This window comes from Protopterus annectens, chromosome 5.part1 (assembly GCF_019279795.1).
Source record: "Protopterus annectens isolate FY-2018-M chromosome 5.part1, PAN1.0, whole genome shotgun sequence".
NCBI classification, from domain to species: Eukaryota; Metazoa; Chordata; order Ceratodontiformes; family Protopteridae; genus Protopterus; species Protopterus annectens.
In genome coordinates, this window is record NC_056736.1 from 544268522 (window position 1) to 544294840 (window position 26319).

Sequence of the window (26319 nt, forward strand, 5' to 3'; positions counted from 1 at the left end):
TAAATAGTCCTCTCAAGTAACAAAAAACAAGACATCAAACAGGTTGTCAGCTCACGCACTTCACCTCTCACACAAGTTCAGGACACAACACATATACCCACATACATGGAGGTACTCACTATAAGCCTACCAAAAGATCAGAAACCTCCCAAGCACAAATTATCTGGACACACCTAAAATGTATAGAAACCACTGCAAATAACAGCACACATATCAGTGTCTCACAAAATAAGCCTCTAAGGCAAAACACCTCAAAACCTAATATCTTAGTCATAGGAGACTCCATAGTGAGACATACAGATGTCCCCCTTACCAGACTGGATAAGGAAATTGTCAAGGTCAGCTACCTATTGGGTGCCAGGATCTGTCAGATCATGCATGCACTCAGGTCACTCAACAACAGGTACCTTTATGACTCTGTTATAGTCCATGTTGGGGTGAATGACTTGAGACGTACTTCCCTATATATAAAGAGAGACAAGACTAAACTGTCAGATTATGTGTCCCAGGCAGGTATAACCCTAGCCCTAAGCAGCATTCTACCCTCACCCCAGATGATGCGACAATATAAACAAAAAATAATTGACTTTAGCAATTGGCTTAGTTCTGGTGCCATTCCAGGGGATCCAGTATTTGTCAGCCTGGGAAGACATGGTCGATAGGCCACGCTGCTTTGCACCTGTCTCCCTTATGTTTCAGATACTAGCTAAGATGCTTGCCTCCCCCATAGTGCCTTTTTAGGCAATGTCAAAATGACAACATTTTCGACGTAGTAAAATCCACTTGAGACAAACTCACGGTTCTGCTGCTTAATGCTAGGAGTCTAAACCTGAAACTGCACCCCTGGAGGAAGCACTCCTCACCTTGGAAGTTGTGATGTCTGTACAGTCACTGAAATATGGTACAAGGCCGCAGAGAGCGCCCCATATGTGCAAGGCTACAATGCCTTCAGCATGTTCAGACCTCAGAATGAGCATGAAAGAACCAAAGTTAGAGGTATATTCATCTTCATTAAAGCCAAGTACATGACCAGATTGGTCAAACAGTGTGACTCTCTCGAACTACTCCATGCCCAATTACTATAGTCAAAACACCCTACCACATCATTGCTAGCTATAGGTCCAGCTTCATGAACCAAGCAAAGGACAATGCCTAGCTGGACTTACTGAAGTCACTCATCATATAGCCCAACACCTTAGTCATGGGAGATTTCAATTATCCCTCCCTCGACTGGGTAACATGCACGAGCTCAAACATGCTTGCCCAGAGATTCCTGGACTTTGTCAATGCAAATTCTCTGGAACAGATAGTCTGCACCCCCACAAGAGGTTCTATTGTCCTTGACAGAGTACTAACTAACATGAGTGGTCACTGCATTGCCCCCTGTGTGATGCCTTCCCTGGTAAGGCTGGACCATAACTCAGTCTCATTCAATGTAACTATTGAACCTCGCACCCCCAAAGGAACAAAAAATAAGGAACTTCTTCAAAGCAAGCTACAGCCTACTAAGTGATGGTATCAAAAAATGTTAGACCCCCTGCAATCACAGGAAATAATGACTCCTATGCAGAGATATATACAGAAGCCCTGTATAATCATCTTAGCAAATGTATAGACACGGCTTTACCTGACCGGATTAAAACCAGGCCCTCCTGAAAAAGCAAACCACCTTGGCGGGCATCTAGTATAAACAGACTGTATAACAAAAGGAAGAAGCTGAGGTCCAGCAATAAGAGGCAACTGCCTCTGCAGATGAAGAATTCCCTCCACAGACTGACAAGCAAATTGGAAGTCTTGTAAAGTCCTCTAAAGCTAATTATGAAGCTAAGATAGCATTCCTAACCAAGAACAGTCATAAGGCATTCTTTAACTACATCCAAAATCTAAAGGGAGTGCCCAGCTATGTCCTGAATTGGTAGTAGATGGTACCACTCACACTATACTGGAGGAAATTGCCAACTTGCTAGATGACAGATTTGGTGAAAACTTCACCCTCCTACCCCACCAGCCATACCCCAAAACAGACCTAGCACCAGTTCTCTACCTAGTATCTCTAGAGATCAAGTCAAATCTGCACTCTCCAAGGCCAAAAACATGGCTTCAGTGGGACCAGATAACATCCCAGGTTGCTTACTAAACAATCTAAAACAAGACCTAGTTGCCCCACTTGTCATTCTGTTTAACCACAGCCTGAGAACTGGTTTTGTACTAGCAGAAAGGAGAACAGTAATAGTAATCCCATTGCAATAAAGGGGGGCCATCAACTGACCCAGGGAACCAAAGACCCATAAGTCTAATCAGCCTAGTCTTTAAGCCCATGGAAAGGATGATCATGGATGTTATCAACAAAGACATAGGCAATGTTCAGACTCTAGACCCAACCCAGTCTGGCTTCATTAAGGGTAGATCATGCTTACTGAACCTAGAAAACTTCTTTGAGAAAGTCACCAAAGCCCTGGATGAAGGTAAGACAGTGCATACCACCTGTCTGGACCTAGCCAAAGCCTTTGACGCAATCCCCATATCTTGAAAAACTCTCTCAGCTAGGTGTTACCCCTTACATCACTAGGTGGGTAGCTAATTGGTTCACCAACAGAACACATGCTTTCAAAGTTGGTGACTCCACCTCTACCAGTAGACCTGTCACCAGTGGCATACAGCAAAAATCTCTACTGGGCCCTTTACTATTTTGAATCAATTTCTTGGAAGTCCAAGCTAAAGTAGACATTCTTTGGCTTACTAAATTCACTGATGATTGTAACCTAGGCACAATCATTGAGTCTCCCAATGATGTTAACATATTACAGGAGGGGCTAACCTGAACAAATGACTGGTGCCAAATTCACGGTCTAAAACTAAAAGCAAAAAAGTGCAATATTATCCCACTTGGCAAAGTGGAATTCCCCACTAATTATAATATTGACAGCACCCTTGAAAGTTCAAACCCAGTGCTGAAAGATTTGGGAACACAGGTCAACAGCAATCTGAATTCTGACAACCAGTGTTCTGAGGTGATAAGGAAAGCCTTCTACAATTCACATCTCATAAGTAAAGGCATCGCATCCAGGCCTAAGGCTGTTATAACCCCACTTTACTCGATTCTAATCAGACCATTATTAGAGTACAGTGCTCCCTTCTGCATGTATCTTACCGGACACCTGCATCAGTTGAAGAGATCACAGAGGTTTCTCACTGAGAAGATACAGGGCCTCCAAATCATGACTTATGTGGAAAGACTGAAAATCCTGTCACTGTACTCTGTATCATATAGGCTACTGAGAGTCTGCTTGTGCCTGGTCTACAAGGCAGTCTGTGACTCTGACCTGATGGAGATGCTGCACATCCGCAAATCAAATGGCACTAGAGTCACTCACTTTAGAGATCTCAACCTTGCCACTGACATTAAAAGAACATGCTGGAGAGACAGGTATGTCTCCCAGAGATTGCCGCTGCTCTGAAATAAACTTCCAGCTCATGTGGAGCAGAGCTCCTCAATGACCCTATTCAAGCTTAGCCTGGACAAATGGATGGGTGACAGCAAATTCATCCCGGGAGTGGCCATGTCCCTTATGTACAGGGGTAGTCGGTGCTGATCTGTAAAGTACGTACATCTAACTAAGGACAATTGGGGCAACCCAGAACTAGGCTTATAAAGGTTCTAGGGCTGCTAACCTAGTAACCTCCTATGAACCTATAAGTCTTGATCAACATGTGGTTGCTCTGGGAGTTCTCTGTACTTGCCACTGCACATGTGGCCTTTACATTTTCCTTCCTTCTTTTTTCTGTGGGTCATGTTCCTTATATTCTTTTTTTGTTTTTAGTACTTTCTTTTACTGCCTGATTTTTGTCTGTTTCTGGTTTGAGTTCCATTCCCACTTCTTTCCAAAGTGCTTCTGCTATTCTGAGTAAATTTGCCATCTTAGATGTCTTTTCCTTCATGGTTTAGAACTTTCACTATGTTTGAATCTGATAATGTCAAAAATATGCATGAAGCCCTTTGATTGCAGACTTATACATATAGTCAAGTTCAAGGAGGCCCATATCGCCTTTAGACAGAGGGATAGATGCATTCTTGTCATGATGTGGCTTTTACATACAATTTGGAAAGCATGAAACAGTTTTCGTGTTTCTTGTCCAACTGATACAATGATTTTTGGAACGAGTTAGTCTTTTATTTAACAATCTCGAAAAAAAGCAAAATGGAAGGAAAATGTCCAAAAAGACCACAGCAAGCAGCAACCAGACAAATCTATGAAAAAGGGCACTTGGAGGCACCAGGCACAAGGAAATACAGTAAATACAAGACTTTATTAACACTTAACAGAATCACTGTGTTTTTGTCCTCTAATAGCAGGACTTCATCAGATAACCAGTTCAGTTATGACTGCAGTCTTGTATACCAAGTCCCCTGCTTAATACAAAATTGATTAATCATTCAATTACAATGCCAAGCTACCCAAAACTATTTATGCTATTGAAAAATGCTCATATTTCTTAAAAAAAAAAAAAAAAATATATATATATATATATACATATATATATATATATATATATATATATATATATATATATATATATATATATATATATATATATATATATATATATATATGTGTGTGTGTATGGTGTATATTGAAAAATTTACAAGGTAAAAAAACATAAATAAATTATTACAAATTACCTGTAAATACATGTATTGTTAAAATAATTAATAAATAAGTAAAACCTATTGAATCAATCCAATAATAGCGGCATCTAGTGGAGCAAAACATGCAAAACCATTCCTAGCAGAAAAGGTACATATAGTATAAAATAAGTAAAATTTGGTTTAAAATCCACAGTCTAATCAACACTTCTCATGAATTATGAATGTCAAATGTAAACCGTCAAGACAAAATAAAATCTATGCATTGTAAGACAAATTTAAGATCTCTGTGCAGTGAAGTAGTTTGTAAAAACGTAAAATAAAATAAAGTGGGAGTAGAACATTTTCATTCTTAGGGGTACTATGTTAAAGTCTAACAGCTCTTAACTTTAAAACAGGGGCCAGGGAAGTATTTTCATTTATACCTGGTGGTCTATTGGCCTCAAGAATCAATTGCCAATAAACTTCCCTAGTCTCCCATGGTCCCTATTGTTGGTCTTGAACTATTTCTTCTAACAGAAAGAACCTAAAACCAGACTGTTTGCATTTTAGTGTGTGTTTATATAATGCATTTTTTCCTTTTTATTCTTTACATCATATAGATGTTCATATATTCTGTTTTTGAATTTACGTGTAGTTTTTTCCACATAGAAGCACAACCCTTACACTCTACTAAGTAGACTACCCCTACACTGTTACAATTCGAGAAGGTAGTAGCCTCGATAAGCTTGCCCCTTGCCTTAATGTAAATAGACTCCCTGTTTAATATATAGAGGCACTGTGCACATGCCCCATACTTAAAGGCACCAGCTGTTTTCTTTCCTTATCTTGTTTGGGAGTTTTGTTCTAGCATCTCTTTACTTTTACCCTTTTTTCAGGACAAATCTAAGGGGTTCTTTAAAGATATATTCTTAATCTGAAAACTAGGAAACTTCCTCCAGTTGTGACTTTTCACTTCCTTAATATTTCCTGTATCACTGTTATAGTGCATAATATATGCTTCCTTGTAGTTCACTTCATTATTATTAGTTCCCTTCACCAGAATCACATTCATACTCTGATAAAATGTGGTTGCCTTGGTGAAAACTGTACTAAACTATAGAACAAAAGCCTAAGTTGGCAAGAACCAGGAAATCTGAGAAAAAGTTGTAAAAAACATCACATTTTATTGATTAAGCACTTTAGTTTCCATGGAAGGAAGACTAAATCAAAATAATAATTAACACATTCCTTTACCTTAAATAACTTGAAAAATAATAATTAACACATTCCTTTACCTTAAATAACTTGAAAATCATTCTTATTGGATAATCACATATAAATAAAAATAATACCAGGTTATTTAAAGGGAAGATTGTAGATATAAAAACAATAGTAAAATGGATGCTGTAGACAGTCTGTAAACACACAATCTTACGTACAAGAACAATCAAATTATCCATATATGTAGATGTTGGAAAAACACTAAACACTATGTTTGATAACTCGTTTTTAATACTTCAATGCTCTCAATTTTAGAGCAGGAAAAACAGAAAGATTATCATTCAAGCCCAGTCAGTTGTAACTGCCATATAAGCTCATGAAATTCCAGTCTAGTCTCCCAGTCGCCACTTCTTTCATGACGTATAACCTGCTCCAAAACCCAAAATTTAAAATTAGGTTGTTCGCACGTGAGGGTGTGTCTGTACAGAGCATTGGTATCTCTCTGCTATTGATTTCATAAATATTTTCATAGAGCCTTTGTCATAGACTTTGCTGTGTCTTCCCCACATAATAAGAACAATAGAGTACACAGTGGGCTAAATATACCACCCCTTTTGAATAGCAATTGTAATAACTAGTTGCTATTAATTTTACATTTAGTACAGGAATATATAGTTCTGTTACATTCATTATAAAGTGGCATTGTGGGCACATACCCCATTTGAATGTATCATTTTTAGGTCTGTTGTTAATAATATGTGTTAACCTAATTCCATTTTCAAAAATATTTTTTTAAATTTGGTCCAATCTTGAAACTAAACTTTAATAGTTCAGAAAAAACTAACTCCAAAGTAACTCAAACTTACTTGCATCCTGCAAAGACTAATGCCAATGCCTTCACACATCCTCTGCAGTGTTTCCCTATCTGCTCATCTATCTTTCCTCCAAATACTATCCTCCCCAGAATCAAAATATCCCCTTCCCCTACCACCTCTTTAGAAAATAAAATAAAGCACCTACAATACAAACAACATTTCATCCCTAAGTCTCTACTACTATCAGGTGACATTCACCCAAAGCCCCCCCCCTAGTCAATAAAGCGAACTCCCCTAACCAACCCTACACTGCTCCTCCAAAAAGTAAATATCTTTTTACTCCATGAATCTTAGAAGCATCCTAAACAAAATTAGTGAATTCCATGCCTGGATGGCTAACCACACCCCTGATATAGTTGCCCTGACTGAAACCTGGCTGAAGCCACAAAACTGAAATATTGATATCCTCCTCCCTGGATATAACATTCTTAGACTAGCCAGACAAAAGAAAAAAGGGGGTGGAGTGGCCATTGTATATTCAAACCATCTTACTCCTTCAAGTCTAAACCTACACTCTCCCTCCTTCTCACCTGCTGAACGCCTGACAGCTAACTTCAAACAATTACACCACTATCATAGTCGTAGCTATCTACAGTCCCCCTGGAGATAACATTACTCTTCTAGAAAACATTCGCTCTTACCTTTCTCAAAACATCCACAATTAAACTATTCTTCTTGGGAATGTAAATATTAACTGGCTAACTCTTCAGTCCCCAAACACTACTTCATCTATCAAGTTACATGGCTTTGTAGAACATATCTCAACCCCCACCCATATAAACAGATCACATACCCCCAGCTCTCTCATTGATTTGATTCTAGTCACAGATTCCCCACAAATACCATAATCCTGAGATCCTACCCGACTCCCTAAGTGATCACTCTCCTGTGAAATTTTTTAGATACACTCCTCATTTCACTAGGCCTCACAGATACATAACCTGTTGCAAACTATCCACCTTCTGTCCTGCGACTTTTAATGCCCTCCTCTCCAGGATAAACTGGACACATCTAACATATCTCCCCCTTGATGAAACCGTCCACTCTTTCAACTCTACTTTCCTTAGCATTCTTAACTCTCTTGCTCCACCCCACACTGTTTGCATCAAATCTAATATATCCCCTTGGCTTACCAGTGCCACCCGCACCCTAATGAAAACTAGAGACAGGGCATGGAAAAGGTGGGTAAAAACTAAGCTCTCTTCCCATTTGCAAAAATATAAAGAACTGAGAAATCAGGCAAAAAAACACATCCACAAAGACAAAAAGAACTTCAGCTTTAACCCCCCCAACTGCCCAAAAAACAGATCCCAAGAAATTTTGGAACTCTGTAAAACAAATCCTGCACCCTGGTAACCCTTCCTCTCCCAGCCCCTGCCCAAACAACTCAACAGACAAAACAGCTACCTCATTTAATTCCTATTTCATTTGAATCCATATCTAAGCTGATAAATTCCTTCCCCTCTACTACCTACTCAACTAATGTTTCCAAATCCTCTCCTACTCTCAACTCCTCTACAACTTTCTCTCTTGCAACTGTACCCACTAACTGTATAAAATCCTTGCTCTCTAAACTTAAACCCTGCTCTGCTTTGGCTGACAACCTGCCTTCCTATTTCCTACAAATTGCTGCTGAATCCCTTGCCCTCCCTGTATCAATCCTAATAAATTGCTCCATCTCAGAATCTAAGGTGCCATCTATCTGGAAAGAATTCTACACCATACCCATTCACAAAGAAGGTAACTCCATTGACATTACACTCTTCAGACCCATTGTGATCCTGTCACCACTCTCAGAAATACTGGAAAAATGCATGTACAAGCAAATCATGAAATATCTGCTACAGGAAAACTTGCTCACTCCTACACAGCATGGTTTTTGCCCTAAACATAGCACTACAACTGTCCTTATATCCTTCATTAATACTATTTCTCTAGCCCGAGACAATAATAAGTTGGTCTCCTGCCTATTCCTCAACCTTTCAAAAGCCTTTGATACGGTCTCTCACCCTCTTCTGCTAAACAAACTGGCTAGCCTAAACTTTTCTGCCTCTACTGCTACCTGGTTTTCCAGCTATCTTACTGACCATCTGCAATCAGTGTGATGGCTCTCAGCTATCTCCCCGCCTTTTCCTGTCAAAGTGGGAGTCCCCCAGGGATCTATCTTTGGCCCATTACTATTCAGTATTCACTAATCTACTCTACATCTCCTGTTCACAGTCATCCCTTGTACAATACGCAGATGACTCCACTATCATCACCATCGCAGCAACTCCCTCTGGCCTTATTTCTGCAACTCAAGCATCTTTTAACTCAGTTGAATCCTGGGTGTGTGACAACCAACTAATTCTTAACCCTAATAAGACAAAACTCTTACTATTTCTCCTAAAGAACTTCACCCACCTTAAATCTACATTTTCTGTACTGTCCCTCAATAACACCCCCATTGATGTTGAACCTAGTACAAAACTACTAGGAGTAAAGATAGATGGCCAACTCAAGTTTGATCTACATGTAAACAACTGCATCAAAAAGACACACCAAAAACTAGGCCTTCTTTATCGAAACAAAAAGTTTCTACCTAACAAAGCAAAAATAACCCTCTCTCATGCGTACCTCCTACCTAGCCTTCTATATATCTGCCAAATTCTTACCAATCTTAACTCCACCCTGCTAACTAAACTAGAGTCTACCTATAACATGATTAATACATTTGCTGCTCACAAAACTTATAAATTGCATCATTGTCTTTTACTAAAATACCTAAACTGGCTGGAATTACCTCACCAGCTTCTACTCTCTCAACTACAGATAATTCACTCTATACTATACCTGAAATCCTTCTGCCCTAGCATATCTCCCCTTATCTCTCAATATTCCCCCACTAGGTCCCTATGTAGCTCTGACCTTAACCTACTACAAATATAGAAACCTAAGGTTAAAATTGGCTGCAACCTCTACAGCTGCAATCCTACCATATCATGGAACAAATTACCACTAGAAATCTGGTCCCTCAAACATCCATATCAATTCAAAACTACCACTAGAGAGTACCTCCGAACTCACTGTTCCTGCCTCTGCACTCATCCTTCCTGATCTAGCCTATTAATTCATATGTAATCACCAAAACGTCAAACCGTTTTAGCTTGTAAACCTCTTCAAAGTATTACTCTTCTTCTCCATCTCTTATCTCCATTTCTAATGTCACATATCTTATGAAATAACTACATACACTATGAACTCTCTTCACTGTTTATTAAAAATGTTTGTATCAAATAATTTCTCTTATGTATGCTTATTGTGTTTTTTTTCTCCATTATTATTTTTCTGATAAAATGTATGTCATTGCATGTATACATTGTAACCCACTGAAACTGTTAACACTAAAATTATAAAACTGTGGAGCTTTTCTCCCCGGACCTCTGCTGAAATAAAGGGCTTCTTAGCTCAGTCGGACTAAACCGGTCAACAAATGTAAAATAAAATAAAGTAAATGAATAAAACTTTAATTACTCATTGCTGCAAACAAATCCCAGTATTTAGAGATTATTTTCTGAATTTCCCTCGTATCCTGGTTATAATTTAATACCAAAATTGATCCTAAATCTCTACTTCCATTGGATTCACTCATGCAGGTCTAGTTAGCGTGATTAGAACCTATCTCACTTGTACCAAACTGGGAGGCATTTATGAGGATCAAATCTGTTGCCCCATCCTTGTAAGATTTTGTCCTTTAGTGAATTAGTAAAGTACCAAGGGTAACCCCTGGCTGAAAATAAAGGTTAAATATAATCCAGCTCGTTTACCTAATCTTCTCATAAAGAGGTCATTCTGCCTGCTGTCACCATCTGACCTTTTACAATATTTTTCTTTTGATAAAATGGATGATTGTATATTGCAGATAGGATTTGGGAAAAATAGGACGGCCACGATGGTGCAGCGATTAGCATTGCCACCTCACAGCAAGAGGTTCCCTGGTTCGATCCTTGGCTGGGGTGCCTTCTGTGTGAAGTCTGCATGTCCTCCCTGTGGTCGTGTGGGTTTCCTCAGGGTGCTCCGGTTTCCTCCCACATCCCAAAGACATGCTGTAGGTGGATTGGACACTCTAAATTGGCCCTAGGTGTGAGTGCATGTGTGTGTGTGTGTGCGTGTGTGCGTGTGTGCGTGTGTGTGTGTGTGTGTGTGTGTGTGTGTGTGTGTGTGTGTGTGTGTGTGTGTGTGTGCGTGTGCGTGTGTGTGTGCCTTCTGTGGAAGGTTGGACGCTGGGCTGGCAACTCGACACCGTAAAGCTCCACTGCCAATCATGAGCGGACAGGTGATCCACTGTGGCGACCCCTAACCGGGAAAAGCCAAAAGAAGAAGAAGATTCTTTTCTATATAATTTCCCCCTTCTCTCCTATGTTATTTCGAGAGGTCCTGGGTTTCTAAAAAGTTGGCCTCCTGGGCCTGTCTTGTTTTTTAAATGATTGTATCCAGAGTGTCTTTGAAAGTCACTAAAAAGACTGTATAGCCTAGTTATAGATGGGAGAATGGATCTTTAGCCAGCTCCTGTAGTTTGTATTATGCTGGCTGCTCTGGGTGCTCTCGGTGGAGTATTTGAGCTCAAATCTGGGTATCCTGGGAGACTTGATGAAGACTGCCCAGATGAATAACAAATCAATTCTAGCCTAAATTATTTGTTTGGGGCCCTATTTTCCATGGAGTAAAGAAAAACACTGTTCTCAGTCTTCTTTTCAAAGCTTTAAAGGCAAATGAGTGCTGCTTAGATGAACATTTTACAGTTAGAGTTTACTTGGTTTTATATACAGTGGAGGTAGGTATGTACCAATTTGGGACCCTCCTATTGGTCAGAGAATGGTGGGTTGAACCTTTATTGTTAAAGCCCAAAAAGGGGAGACTGAGCTGGTGTGCTTGGGGGTAGGGTTAACAAACAAACTACATGCCAACCAATCAAGTTACAAGGAATCACTTCAGATTTACATATTAAGCTAAAATTCTAGAGTCACAGCAAAAAGACACTAAGTTTAAACCTTAGAAATTTACTATAAGCAATGTCTGCGTCTGGCCATTATCATGGGTGTGGTAATGGAAGACATCTAAGTTGTGCGGCCCTTTCGCTTAAGCTTAATCAGATTTGCCATTAGAGTTATTGTACGTCTTTATTTCATTTTTAATTTTTATTTATAAAAGTCCTACCATTAAAAGCTTGTAACACAGCATAATTAACTGTGAGAAAAAACCTTAACTAGGCTTACCCAATAAGGAGAGATGAAAAATAAAATAAAAAAAAAACTTCATTTTAAAAAGATTGTAAGAGGAATTTGAGGGATCCATTCCATTTAAAATGTTTAGTAGAGGTGGAGGAGATGCGTATGGGGAAGGGGTCAAAATTTGTGCTAGGGTTCAGTTAGACATGAAACAGAGTGGGAAAATGGTGTGTAAATGAAAATAGCTCCATTATTTCAGGTGGAATGTAATGTGCTACGTACCTCACATAAAGAGTGAACTACAGATATCACTATTGGGAGAGACACACTAAAAGGCTGGGACCTGCAAGTATAGACTAACATGAAAACCTGGGAGTGATATTACTATGCGACTATGAGGGTCCTCAGCCACCTTCCTAGCTTAAAGAAAAATTGGAGCTGAATTGCAAAAGTTAATCTGTACTCTGCTGTTGTTAGGGATAAAAACCTGAGTAATTAATTGCAGTGGCCTGAGTTAACATGGAGTATGGCATGGAAAATAATGGGATCGTAACAACAGGGGGGGGGGGTTCTTTAGGGTTAGATTGGAAATCTAGTGGTCCACCAGGAGGAAACATCTAAATTATAAAAGTGGAAAGTGGTGGAGTGGAAGCCGAGTGTTAGGAGACACAATGAGTGATGGGATGAGACAGAATGTTGAATATATAAAACTAAAAGAATAAAAATAAATAAATGATAATAAATAAGAACTAAAAGCTGGAAAACCAAGGTTACAGGGTGCAGTTGGCGCTGGGTGGCTTATGAAGGAGAAAGCCATGGAAGGAAGGCTGGAGGAGTGGATACGTGGACAGTATAGGTAAAAGTGCAGTCCACCACGTGGGAGACCTAAAAGAAAAACAAAATGGAAAACAGCTCACCTGAAATAATTACCCAAGTTAAACATTAGGGGGTGTTAAAGGCCAATTGACAAAGTTACCTCAAATAAAAATACAAACTGTTCATTTAAAATAATCCTACTGTTGCTGGGGGTAGAAGACCAGCACCCAGGAATCAGGAAACATTGGGAGGACCTAATATTAATTGCATGGATGGGAAAAGCAAGGTGGTTAGACCTGGAAACCAACACCATAAACATAATGAAAGGAGGAAAAATGTTAATAATTAAATAATATAGTGTGAAAATGTACTCTGAGTTGCGGAGGTGGTGCCAGAAGTAGTGATAACCAGACTAGACCCTATGCTGAAAAATGAGAAACGATCATTATGAAGAAACATAGATAATATATCAAGCCCGAGGGCTCTGTCATACCTTCCATTAAAGAAAGCATTGGTGGGAATGAAATGGGGAGGGGGTAGGTGGAAAATACAAGGGTAGTCTGCCATTTGGTAACCCAGGAAGGGGTGGAAAATGGCTAAACCAGAAAAATGATTACAACGAATTAGGCTGAAGCAAGTTGAAACTTGCCATTAAAGCTTTGAAAAGTAGATGAAGAATGGTGTTTTTCCTTACTCCTTGGAAAATAGGACCCCAGCCAAGAAACTTAGGCTGGAATTGATCTGTTATTCATCTGGACAGTCTTTATCAAACTCTGAGGATACCCAGATTTGAGCTCAAATGCCCCACTGAGAGCATCCAGAACAGCCAGTATAATATAAACTATGGGAAATGGCTAAAGCGCCATTCTCCCAGCTATAACTAGGCTATACAGTCTTTTTAAAGGCTTTTAAAGACTCTTTGGATACAGTCTTTTTAAAGACTAGACCCAGCCCAGGAGGCCACCTTTTTAGAAAACCAACACCTCTTGAACAACATAGGAAAGAAGGGGGAATCTAGACACCAGTAGGATACAAGGCATCAAATAGGTGGGTGAATCCTTATTCGTCCATGTCCACCCTACACTAGTGAGTAAGCTTCTTGTTAGATTTTTCTACCTAGGTGACACTGGACACCCAGGCACCTTTTGCTCACAAGGTTGTTCTGTGCAGTTACCACAATTTGTTTTCTATATAATTTAGACACAAACTTCCTTTTCACAATATTCTTTAAAATTCTGACATCTAAAAAATGAATGTCATTAGTTTCGACTGTATGACTAAAATACAGAAAATCTGTAGTACTGTTTATAAAAAACATAAAGGACTCAATCTCTTCTACCTGACCGTTCCATGTAATAAAGATGTCATCCATAAAATGGTAATAAGCCTTAATGTTCTCAAAATGCAAAGAATGAAACACAAAGTGTTGTTCCCAATATAGCTACCCCATCCAACTGTATCATATTCACTTTCAGAAAAGATATAATTGTTTTGTAGGACCATTTCAGCGTTTTCTATTACTAATCTAAAATCATTCTGAGACAAAAAGTCAAATTCGAACAAGGCCTCTTCAGACCACTGTAAACCAACTGAATGTGGTATTACTGAAAATAGGTCCTTAATATCAATGTAGCTCATGTAATAATAATAATTATTCTTAATAATAATAATGATAATGTAATAATAATGTATTTAATGTATTTAATTATTATATATTGCTTGTATTTCTGTGAAGCTTTTCTCCCCAGTCCTCTGCTGAAAATGGGCTTTTGGCCCAGTCAGACTTTCTGGGTAAACAAATGTAAATAAATAAATAATGACAATGAAATAGGAATCAGGATCAAACTCCAGTTTCCCTGTATTGGTAAAAAAAAAAACATGAGTTGACCAGGATGTGTTTGTATAAACCATAAAAAGGTTTTAACTTTCTGTCAGCAAAAATTACAAGGGATTGTGTTTTGGATCCTGTTGCAGCTACAACTGGTCTCAAGAGGGCTCACCAACATTTTTGTGGATTTTAGGAATAACAAGAATCCCAGGAACAGCAGGTTTGGGTACTTTTAATAAATTATACTGGTTCCTGTCAATGGCCCCGTGTAGTGAATTATCTTCCAAAGCCATATTGGTGTTTCTGTATGCCAGGGTAATCTCATTACCTGGGAGTATCTAGCATCAGTGTTCAAAATCTGCAACATCTTGGCAGAATAAGTCCACTATTGTGCTATAACTAACCCCCTCCCATCAGGTTTGATGATTCTCAGGTCTCTCTTTCCACTAAGGTCCCTTAATATAGCTTTCTCTTCCTGAGTCAAATTGTTGTTATACCACCTTTTGGTTTTCAAGAAGGTTCTGATGTAGTTCTCTACAAGGGATTAAAAAATTCCCAGCATGCCATGTAGGAGTGGATTAAAGGTGCTCTTCTTGCGAAATGTGTAGGGAGTATTAACACCAGAAGTTTTTTCCTAACAAAAAAATTTATGTCGAATAACAGTTCACTTAATACAGCTTTTCTCATGGGTACATAAGCAAACGCCTTTTGAAACAAGCTGAAATGTGCTGTATTGATTCTAAAATTGCTATAATTGAATACATAAAAATCACTGTGGGTCAACACACTACCTTCCTTTCTTATTACACCAGCCTGATGTTCTCCCATTGAATCTGCTGTGGATACCAGTAATCTAGTTAGAACCTGTTCCTGCCTCTCTGCCCCCTGTTCATGTTGGATCATTGAATTTGCCTCTGTGAACAAACTAATGTGACTTGGGGATAAGCTGGATATGGGGTCTGACTCTGAATTTTGGATGACCTTCTTAAAGGGGGATGACCTAAAGGGATTCTTTCAGTACAAGTATAATTTTCCAACTATCTCATCAGTTTGGTTGTTCGTTACTGTCCCACTGATATAATTCACCTGATTATCAACCTGAGTAGTCCATCTCCTTCCTTTTACAGGAGGTAACTGGCAAGCTTTTCCTTCTCTGTATTCTTTATTATCCCTTTCTAATTTCGAAGATTTATGTTTTTTAATTTTTTCAACAGCATAGTCCACGTCTTTCAAAATACCCAAATATTTATGTTTGTATTCTTATATAGAAAATAATAAATAATCCTGAATACATTTGTTTAAGACAATAATCTCATTACTCATGCAGTTCAGGGTTCTAGCATTAATGCGTATAATAGCTTGCAAAACTAGTAATCCACAGTCATTATATGTCTCAACCAGTTTGTTGTAAAATTCTGTTCCAGTTTCAACATTGTTTGGAAATTTTTTCAATCTTAGCCCCCTGGGGACTTGTTTTCTATTAATACACACTTGTAGATAATAGTTGTCCAAAGTTAAATATTTTAATTTTGCCATTTTGTCTTTAAGTTTATAAAACATACTTTGATATGAGGTATTATTGTCCCCTATGTTGGTATTAAAATCCATCCAGTTTAACCAATTCGCAGTGTCAAAATCAACATATTCTCCAAACGCTGGATTAGTAGTTCTGTCGACTGATGAAAATCACTGTCCAAGCCCCTGAAATTGCTCTCCTGCTGAAAAAATAGAAGGAAACTCTATTTGTTATGAAAACGCTGAGAGAACAGCCGAGGAAGTCAGAACTCGTCTAGGAAGTGATCTCATATCATCGTGTCTTGGCTGTTTGCAAGGTATTAAAGCATCCAGATCCACATTTGGTGTTCTGCTTGCATTTTGCTGCAAACACAAATTCACTAACTTGGTCATCTCACCCAAAAGGGTATTTTGATTGTCAGACTTAGTTCATTCTCCTGGAACAGGCATAAGCAACAAAAACATTTGTACTCCTACTTTCTTCTTCTCCCAAAATACATTTATATTTGCCCTTTTTTCTTTAACTGCTTCATTCATCACCACTTCAATCATATTAGCAGGATATTTTCTCTCCTTAAACATAATATTAAATACCTCACATTCATTTAAGAAGTTTTGTTCATCAGAAGACATCCTAGATGCCCTGATGTATTGCCCGTTAACAATGCTTTTTTGCTTGTAGGGGTAAAAGATGCTAAAACAAAACTCTCAAATGAGACGAGGGAAGAAAAGAGCGGGCACCTTTAAGTGTGGGGCATGTGGACAGTGCCCTTATATATTAAACAGGGCGTCCTTGTACATTAAGGCAAGGGACAAGTTTATTGAGGCTACTACCTCCTCGAATTGTAACAGTGTAGGGGTAGTCTACTTAGTAGAGTGTAAGGGTTGTGATGCTTTCTACATGGGAACAACTACACTTAAATTCAAAAAGAGAATATATGAACATCTATATGATCTAAAGAATAAAGAAGAAAACATGTGCTATACAAACACACACTGAAATGCAAATAGACTGGTTTTAGGTTCTTTGTGTTAGAAGAAATAGCTCAAGACCCAAGAGGGGGACCATGGGAGACTAAAACAGAGTATAGGGGCGGTCGATTGGCAATTGATTCTTGAGGCCAATAGTCCACCGGGTATAAATGAAAATATTTCCCTGGCCCCTGTTTTAAAATTAAGAGCTGCTATTCTTTAACATAGTACCCTTAAGAATGAAATTGTTCTACTGCAACTGTATTTTACTTTATTTTACATTTTTACATACTACTTCATCACACAGAGATCTTAATTTTATCTTACAACACATAGATTTTATTGTATTTTATTTTATATTGATGGTTTACATTTGATATTTATAATTCACACGATGTTGATTAGACTGTGGATTTTAAACAAAATTTTACTTATTTTATACTGTATGCACCTTTTCTGCTAGGAATGGTTTTGTATGTTTTACTCCACTAAATGGCAATGTTATTGGACTGATTCAATAGGATTTACTTATTTATTAATGATTTTAACAATATATATTTACAAGTAAGTTGTAATTATTTATACATTTTTTTACCTTGTACATTTTTCAATATACTATATATATATATATATATATATATATATATATATATATATATATATATATATATGTGTGTGTGTGTGTGTGTGTGTGTGTGTATTTTTAAGAAATATGAGCATTTTTCAATAGCATGGATGGTTTTGCGTACTGTTTGGGATTGTAATTGAATGATTAATTAATTGTATTTAGGAGGGAACTTGGGTATAGAAGACTGCAGTTGTAATTAAATTGGTTATCTGCTGAAGTCCTGGTGTTAGAGAATGAAAACACTGTGATTCTTTAAGCGTTAATAAAGTTTTATATTTATTTCCTTGTGCCTGGTGCCTCTGAGAGCCCTTTTTCGTACTTTTATTTAACAATCCTTTCCCTGGTTGTTATTTTCTTGCTGCTTCAAGCTTTCTTGCCATAAATAAGAAGTTATGTACTCACCATAACGTTCCATCTGAGTAGGTAAACTTCATTTGTGCATCAACCTATGGGTTATCGGATCCGAGCCGGCAGTTTCCAACAGCTAAGATCCGAGCTCCAAGCTCCTCCCCCTTACCCATAACTCCCTGCCATCCCTTCCTGACCTCAGATCGAGTTTGCCTAAAGCAAGGCTTGCAATCACCACCTGTCTAGGGTAAATTGGGTCCAATCTACCGTGAAGCAGGAATATCAAGAACATCTGAATTGGACAGGGGGATGGAGGGAGGGACGGTTGCTGACAAATGAAGTTTACCTACTCAGATGGAACGTTATGGTGAGTACATAACTTCTTAATCTGAAGTAGTTAACTTCATTTGTGCATCAACCTATGGGACAGAGTCCCCAGCTACCTGAATCTTGGGAGGCCCTTAAGGAAGGATGTTCTGGAGCACTGTGGAGCCAAAGGATGCTCTCCCTCTGGAAACCAGATCTAACTTATAGTGGTTTATAAATGTGTGAGAAGAGGCCCACGTGGCAGCCGAGCAAATGTCATCCAATGAAACTCTAGCTCAAAAAGCAGCAGAGGTAGAAACAGACCGAGTTGAATGGGCATGGACTCCCTGAGGAGCAGGCCTACCAGAACTCTCATAAGCCAAGAGACTACACTGAGAAATCCACCTGGATAGTGTGACTTTAGAAACAGCTTTCCCCAAACTGGATTTAGCAAAGGACACAAACAGCTGATCTGAACATCTATAACTGGCTGTCCTGTGCAAATAAAATCTCAACTGTCTGTGTACATCCAAAGAGTGTAACTTGTATTCGCCTTTATTTTGGTAATTGTGAAAGAAGGACTCGCAAATTAATAGACTGGTTAATGTTAGCCTTGGAAGCAATTTTGGGAAGAAAAGAGGGATTGGTCCTGAGGAATACCCTATCCTTGTGGAAAGTCAAGTATGGAGGCTTAGCACAAAGGGCTTCAAGCTCCGAAACCCTTTTTGCCAAAGTAATAGTGACTAGAAAAGCCGTTTTCCAGGATAAGAATTTGAGATCTACCGAGGCAGCAGGCTCAAAGGGAGAAGCTGTTAAGGCCTGGAGTACCAGTGATAAGTCCCAAGGAGGGATCACATCCTTCACCGGAGGCCTTAGTAGGAAGGTGCCTTTTAAGAAGGCCTTACACAATCTGGATGAGGTCAAAGGGCCAAGATCACATCCAGCATGGTAATGAGCGATTGCCGCCAACTTTACTTTGACTGTGGAAGAGCTAGCACCTTTATCAAACAGTCCCGATAGAAATTCCAGCACAGCTGGTAAAGGAGCTGTGAAAGGATCCAGATTCTGATGTTCTGCCCAAATAGAAAAACGTTTCCATTTGCTACGATAAACTTTCCTAGTAGACGGCTTGTGAGCCGCCACTAGGATCACTTTGACCGGGGAAGAGATACCGGGAGTCCGAACTAACAGTGGAACTGGAGCAACCAAGCTGTGAGTTTCAGGTTGTCCAGGTTCGGGGTTGGTAGACCCAAGGGGTGAGATATCAGATCCGGGGCAAGATCTAGAATCCAGGGAGGATTCACTAGATGAGACCACAGATAAGGGAACCATGCCTGACGAGGCCAGAATGGAGCAATGAGGATTATCGTGCTCCCCAACCGTCTGGCTTTCTGCAGAAATGTCAGCATCAGGGGAAGACGCGGGTAAGCATAAAGCAGACCGGGAGGCCAAGCATGCACCAGAGCATCTCTTGGTGATTCCCTGGGTGGGGGAATTAGAGCGAAGTAGGTGTTGCACTTCGTGTTTGAAGGAGAGGCGAAAAGATTGCAACATGGTTGGCCCCATTTGGAGAAAATCTGCTTCGCTACTTTGGGATTCAGAGACCACTCATACGGTGAGAGGATGGTGTGACTCAATTTGTCCACTAGGATGTTGGACCAGCCCGGAATGTGCATTGCTACGAGAAAGCGGTTGGTGGAAATTGCCCATTCCCAACTCTCATGGCCTCTCGACAAAGTGGATAGGACCTGGTTCCCCCTTGTTTGTTGATATACCAAACGACAGACATGTTGTCCGTTTGGATCGCAATAGTCCTGACGGGAAGAAGGCTCTGAAATGCTTGCAATGCTAACAGCACCATCCTCATCTCCAGGACATTGATATGCAGTGAGGTCTCCGTCTGGTTCCACGTGCCTTGGACGGTCCTGTCGCAATAATGCCCCCCCACCCGAGGCGAGAGGCGTCCATGGTCACTGTGGCTAGGGGAGGGGACATAGAGAAGGGGTGCCCCTTTTGGATGTCCGGAGACTGGAGCCACCATAAGAGGGCGCTCCTGCAAACCCTGCTGAGAGGGACAGGATGGCTCAGGGGATAACGCAGGAAGGACCATTGGACTTGGAGGGTCCATTGCAGAATTCTCATATTTAGGCGCGCCATGGGAAGGAGAGAGATGGTAGCCGCCATCGAGCCTAGGGCTCTCAGGACCAGTTCCGCCGGAGGGGTCGGACAATGAAGAATGACCTGCACATGGAGTCTTAGGGATCGCATCCGGTCCGGAGTTAAAAAGGCTAAGAGCTGGTTTGTGTCCAACCTGGCTGCGATAAAATCTATGACCTGAGTCGGGAGCAGGGAGGATTTTCCAGCGTGGATCGTGATTCCCAGCCGGGGAGCTAGGCGAAGAAAGAAATTCCTGGCTGTGCAGAGTAGATGCCTTGTGGGGGCAGTCAGGAGCCAGTCATCCAGGTATGGAAAGACCTGAATTCCCTGGAGTCTCAGGTAGGCCGCTACCACCGCTAACACCTTGGTGAACACCCTGGGGGCCGTGGTGAGACCAAAGGGGAGGACCCTGTATTGGTAATGGCTGGCTCCTAGCCTGAAGCAGAGAAACCTCCTGGATCGTCTGTCCATTAAGATGTGGTAATATGCATCCTTGAGGTCTATGGAGCACATCCAGTCGTTCTCCTGCAAGAGGGGGAGAATGGATTGAAGAGTGACCATCCGGAACTTTTCTTTGGCTAGTCCAAGGTTCAAGAGTCTTTTCTGGCACCAAGAAGAACCTGGAGTAAAAGCCCGATCCGTACTGGTCTGGGGGGACGTGCTGGATTGCTCCTTTTCCTAGCAGCTGCCAAATTTCTGCAGCTGCGGCCTCCCTCTGATCGGGTGGGACATCGGGGAGGCACCTGGGTCTGAGAGTGGGATGGAGAAACGGAATCTCGTAGCCTCTGGATATGATCCGAAACACCCAGCGGTCTGTCGTGATGGACTCCCAAGCTGCTAGGTGCTTCAAGAAATGCCCCCCGACTGCCTCCAGAGTGGAGCAGTCGGGTAACCCCTCAGGGTTGCTGCGTGGGCCGATCAGAGAAAGGTTCTCTGGACCCAAAGTTCTTCGGGCCCCCTCTGCCTCTAGGGCGGCGTCCACCCTGTCCTCCTCTGCCTCTGAAGGATGGGGAGTCCGGAGCAAAACGGGATTGCTGAGACTTTTGGAATCACATCTTCTTCTGTCCTTTTTGGTTCTTAGAGAAGGACCTCTGGGGAGCAGAGAAGCAGACTCCGATGGCATACAACGTCTTCCCGTCTTTCTCGCTCTGGACCAAGGTGTCACGTACGGTCTTGCCAAAGAGGGCAGAACCATCAAACGGGGCATTAGCGAATGACACCTTGAAGGGTTCCGTAAAATCACAGTGGTGGAGCCAGGCCTGTCACCTTAGTACGATGCCCGCTCCACTAGCTCTAGCGGCCCCTTCTGTATCATGGGACAGTAGCCGCATAGAGGTATTGGAAATCAACCTGAGAGTAGCCATTCGAGTAGAGTACACCTGTTTGTCCTCTGCCGACATGGACTCTGGGGGCAACCTGGTGTATTCTTTAATAAGATCCCGCTAGAGCCGTATGACATGTGCCATGTAGTTCAGCGACCTTATGGAGAAGGTGGCTGAAGCAAACATCCGCTTCCCCAAATGGTCCATCGTCCAAGACTCCTTGTCAGGGGGAATGGACCAAGGGACTCTCTTGGGCCAGTTCCTTTTTGGTGGCCGCCGCCACCAACATGGCATCTACAGGGGTTCCCTTGCTCCAATGAGACCTGTCCGAAGGGGGGCTGAGAATTCTGTCGGGCCTCTTAGGGACGGGCTCCACAGTGTCCGGCTCCTTCTATGCCCTGGTAGTGATCAAATCTACCAGGGGATCGGCCGGAGGGGACACCCAAGTGGTAGATGGGCCTACTTCAAATGCCTCCAGGAACATGGACTCGTCCGAGGTAGGCTTTGGGGCAGACCACCCCCCCCGATCCTGAGCATCTCCATGATGTCTCCAAATGAGACGTCTTTGGGGGGGTGATCTTGGGGAACCTTCCCCTTTCTCCAAATCCGTGTCCTCTGTTAAGGACTCAGGGGAGTCCAAGTGCCTCCTTTTGCATTTGCGTTTGTGAGGAACCTCCTCGGGGGGGGCTGTCCGAGGAGGCCTCACCAACCACATCCTGTTCCAACAAGGGAACGATCTGGGACGTCTGAGCAGGCTGTCCCTGGGGCCGGGTGATGGAAGTCAGACCTGTTTGCGAGGGAGTGCAGGGTGGAGCGGTAGCTAAGGCCGGTGGCCTGGAATCCCTCGACAGAACCCTCTCCATCACGACAAATGCCGAAGGAGAGCCACTCTCTCTAGGATCCAAGAGCAGACCCTCCCTCGGATCCAACGAGCAGATTGGGGCCGGAGCCGAAGCGATTGGATGCGAAGGGCCAGTATGCTCCGACCTACCCGGAGCCGAAGGCATACTGACCACCTCAGATCCAAAGCTCAACTCTCGGCTCCGAGAGCCTGGATCTGAAGAAAAGGGACCCTACAGGCTCATGGGCAGTGTCGGCGCCGAAGTACCCAACTCCATCGGCGCCGACATTTCCCCCGGCTCCGATGCTACTCGGCTCCGTAGACCCCGTACCCGGAAAGCGGGTCAGGGAAGGAGCAATCAGGGTGAAAAAAGAAGTCGAGCTCCCCTGTGGAGGGGGGGAGGCAGGAGCACTCCCATCTGCAGCTGGGCCTGGAGGAACCTTCTCCTCATCTAGTCCAAGTCTGCGTCTGTTAGGCTTCTAGTAGATCTGGAAGAGGCCACCGAGGCGGGACAGGAGTGCCGCCTCGATGACCTCAAAGGAGACTGGGCCTCATCCTTCTCCGGCCCTGGTGAAAAGCTGGGGGAACGGAGCCAGGAAGGAGAAGGTCCGGACGTCCCAGGGGGAGAAGATCGCTTGGCTGGCGGGGCCAAAGCGGAGGCCTCGGCCCGCCGCTTGTGTTTTTCTTAGCATTTCTCCCTCCTGGCTTTCCTATCCTCCTGGCCCAAGGTGGGAGGTTGAGCCCCGGCCAGAGGAAGGGAAGCATCTGTCGGTGCTGCCACAGCTGCAGCAGGAGCCACGGAGGGACCGGAGGATGGGACCGAGTCTGGGGGCAGGAGTCTCGCCAGAATCAGCTTCGACTTCCGGTCCCTGATAGCCCTGGGGTTGAACGCTGCACAAATAGAGCAGCCAGAAGACAGGTGTTCAACCCCAAGGCATATCACGCACCGAGTGTGGCCATCAGCTGGGGAAAGCTTATGGCCACATTCTGTACACTTGGAAAAGAAAGTTTTGGTGGCATCAGACACCCCAACTAAAAACATACACGCTAGGCCCCAAAACCACACACACACACACACACACACACACACACACACACACACACACACACACACACACCTTAACACTGATGAGAAATGGGGGAGGAAAGGCTAACAATTACACTAAAAACTAAGGATAGGTAACTCAACACAAACTCACTCAAAAATATTAACTATTTTACAAAAAAAAAATTTTCTCACAGAAAACCAACTCGCGAAGGCCTGGAAGCTTGAGATTAAGCTGCTGGGAGTAACCGCGGCAAACTAGATCTGGGGTTAGGAAGGGATGGCAGGGAGTTATGGGTAAGGGGAGGAGCTTGGAGCTCAGATCTTAGCTGTTGGAAACTGCCGGCTTGGATCCGATGTGGATCCGATAACCCATAGGTTGATGCACAAATGAAGTTAACTACTTCAGATCATTCCTTTTGCAAATTTATCTAGGCCAAATGTCATTCATATATCACATGAGAAAGTTTTAACCATTTGTAGTTGTGATATCATGTGACTGTGAAATGAACTACACAGTTTTAAATTATTCACAAAAAAGTGTAAGGAATATCATTGGGCAAAGTTGTTTCTGGAAGGTAAGCAGCAACCATAGCCTGGTCTATTAAGTAGATGGCTGAATAGGCAAAACAGCAGTTGTGACAAAGAATCACTCTGGAATATCCTCCTTTGGATATTTATCCTTGGGATAATAATTTGCCCTTAATCGTGATTCAGTTGTAAGGTGGTTTTCCATTATTTCATAGTGACTGCTATCTAATTTATCTGTGTAGGTAGTATTTTACACATTTGTAAACATTCCATAATCTATGAAAGGTGAGATGTTAAATTATTTTTTTGTACTCTATCCATACATAAATTCTGCTTCTTTTTGCAGTACTCTGTCATGGCTTTGTTTAATAATAAATGATCCTTTGCTCCATATAGTTTTCTTTTATTACCTTTCTGTTCTATTGCCAAGAATGATTTTTTTCTAAGTAACTCAAAATTTTGTCTGCAACAGTTCTGGTATATAATTTATATATTATTGAAAGACAAGATTGTTCTCCAGTTCTTAGGATGGCTTGCAGGTTCACTGTTAAGGTGGAGTATGTTTTTTCCTGTTAATCAGGTTGGTATCTGTTTCGGATGGGCATATAAATAATTTTTCTCAGGGCTAAATCACCGTGCAAAGATGTTAATGCCTTTATCCAGAAGTGAGGTACTGCATCTGAACCTGAGGATTTCCATTTAGAAGCCTTTCTAAACTTTGTCTCAATATCTTGTGAACCTTGACTCTAGACGATTGCCACTGTTGAAGTGACATTTTGACTCCATGTGCAAAAATGGGAAAAAGGGGTTGTGGATGGATGGATCTTTGTTACTTCATTCTATTGCATATTTTTTATATCAGAATGTCTTACTGCCTCTTTATAGTAACAAATGTCCTTAAATAGGGCAGCTGCAGTGGTGCAGCAGTTAGTATTGCTGCCTCACAGCAAAGGGTTGTCTGGTTCAATTCTCGGCTAGGGTGCTTTCTCTCTGGAGTCTGCATGCCTTCCCTGCTGTCGCATTGGTTTCCTCCAACATTGGACACTGTAAACTGGCATGAGTGAGTGCATGTGTCTGCCTTCTGTGGAAGGTTGGGCTCCAGGCTGACAGCTTGACACCATAAAACTCTACCGCCAATCGTTCTGTGGACCGTTGTTCCGCTGTGGCAACCTTTAGCAGGAAAAAATGAAATAAGAAGAAGTAACAAATATTCTTAAATTAAACCTGACAATCTATGCATACGTATGATATTTACTACATATACCATCCTGTATTAAACAAATATTCAAGTACAACCAGTGAAACTGTTATTTTTAATAAAAAAATGTTTGCAAATGTTGTCACTGATGTCAAGGAAGACTGAATAATGGAACTGTTGCTTAGGAATGAAACTGACTGTAAATGATGAAACAATGCAAATGATGTCCATGATGTTTGTATAATGGAGCTTGCCTCCCCAGGCTTCCACTGAAAAAAGGCACTGCTCAGTCAAACTTTCTCAGCGAATAGATGCCAATAAATAGGATCATAGGAAGTTACTAGGCTAATGGCCCTAGGGCCCTTACAAGCCTAGCCAAGTTCTTTCCCTTATTTCCACGATCAGCATCTATTGCCCTTGTCCAAGGGGCACACAGGTGGAACCCCTGGGGTGAATTTATGGTCACCCATCCAATCGTCCAGATTGCGTTTGAAGAGGACCAAAGAGGTGCTCTGGTTTGACATGAAGTAGGAGTCTGTTCCAAAGGTGTGGTAACCTCTGGGAGACAAATATGTCCCTCCAGCAGGTTTTATTAATGTCATATATCAGGTTAAGGTCTTTAGAGCGAGTAACCCATGTACCATTTGACTTATGGATATGCAGCATTTCCAGTAAAGCAGGGTCGAGATTACCTTTTATGCAAGGCAGAGATCACCTCTGAGTAGTCTGTATGAAAGAGAATAAAGTGACAGTGATTTCAGACGATCCCCATAGGACAGATGCTGAAGACCTTGAATTTTCCTTGTGAGGAACCATTGTGTTTTCTGCAATTGCTGCAGGTGCTTGGAAAGGTACATACCAAAAGGGGTATTGTAATCAATT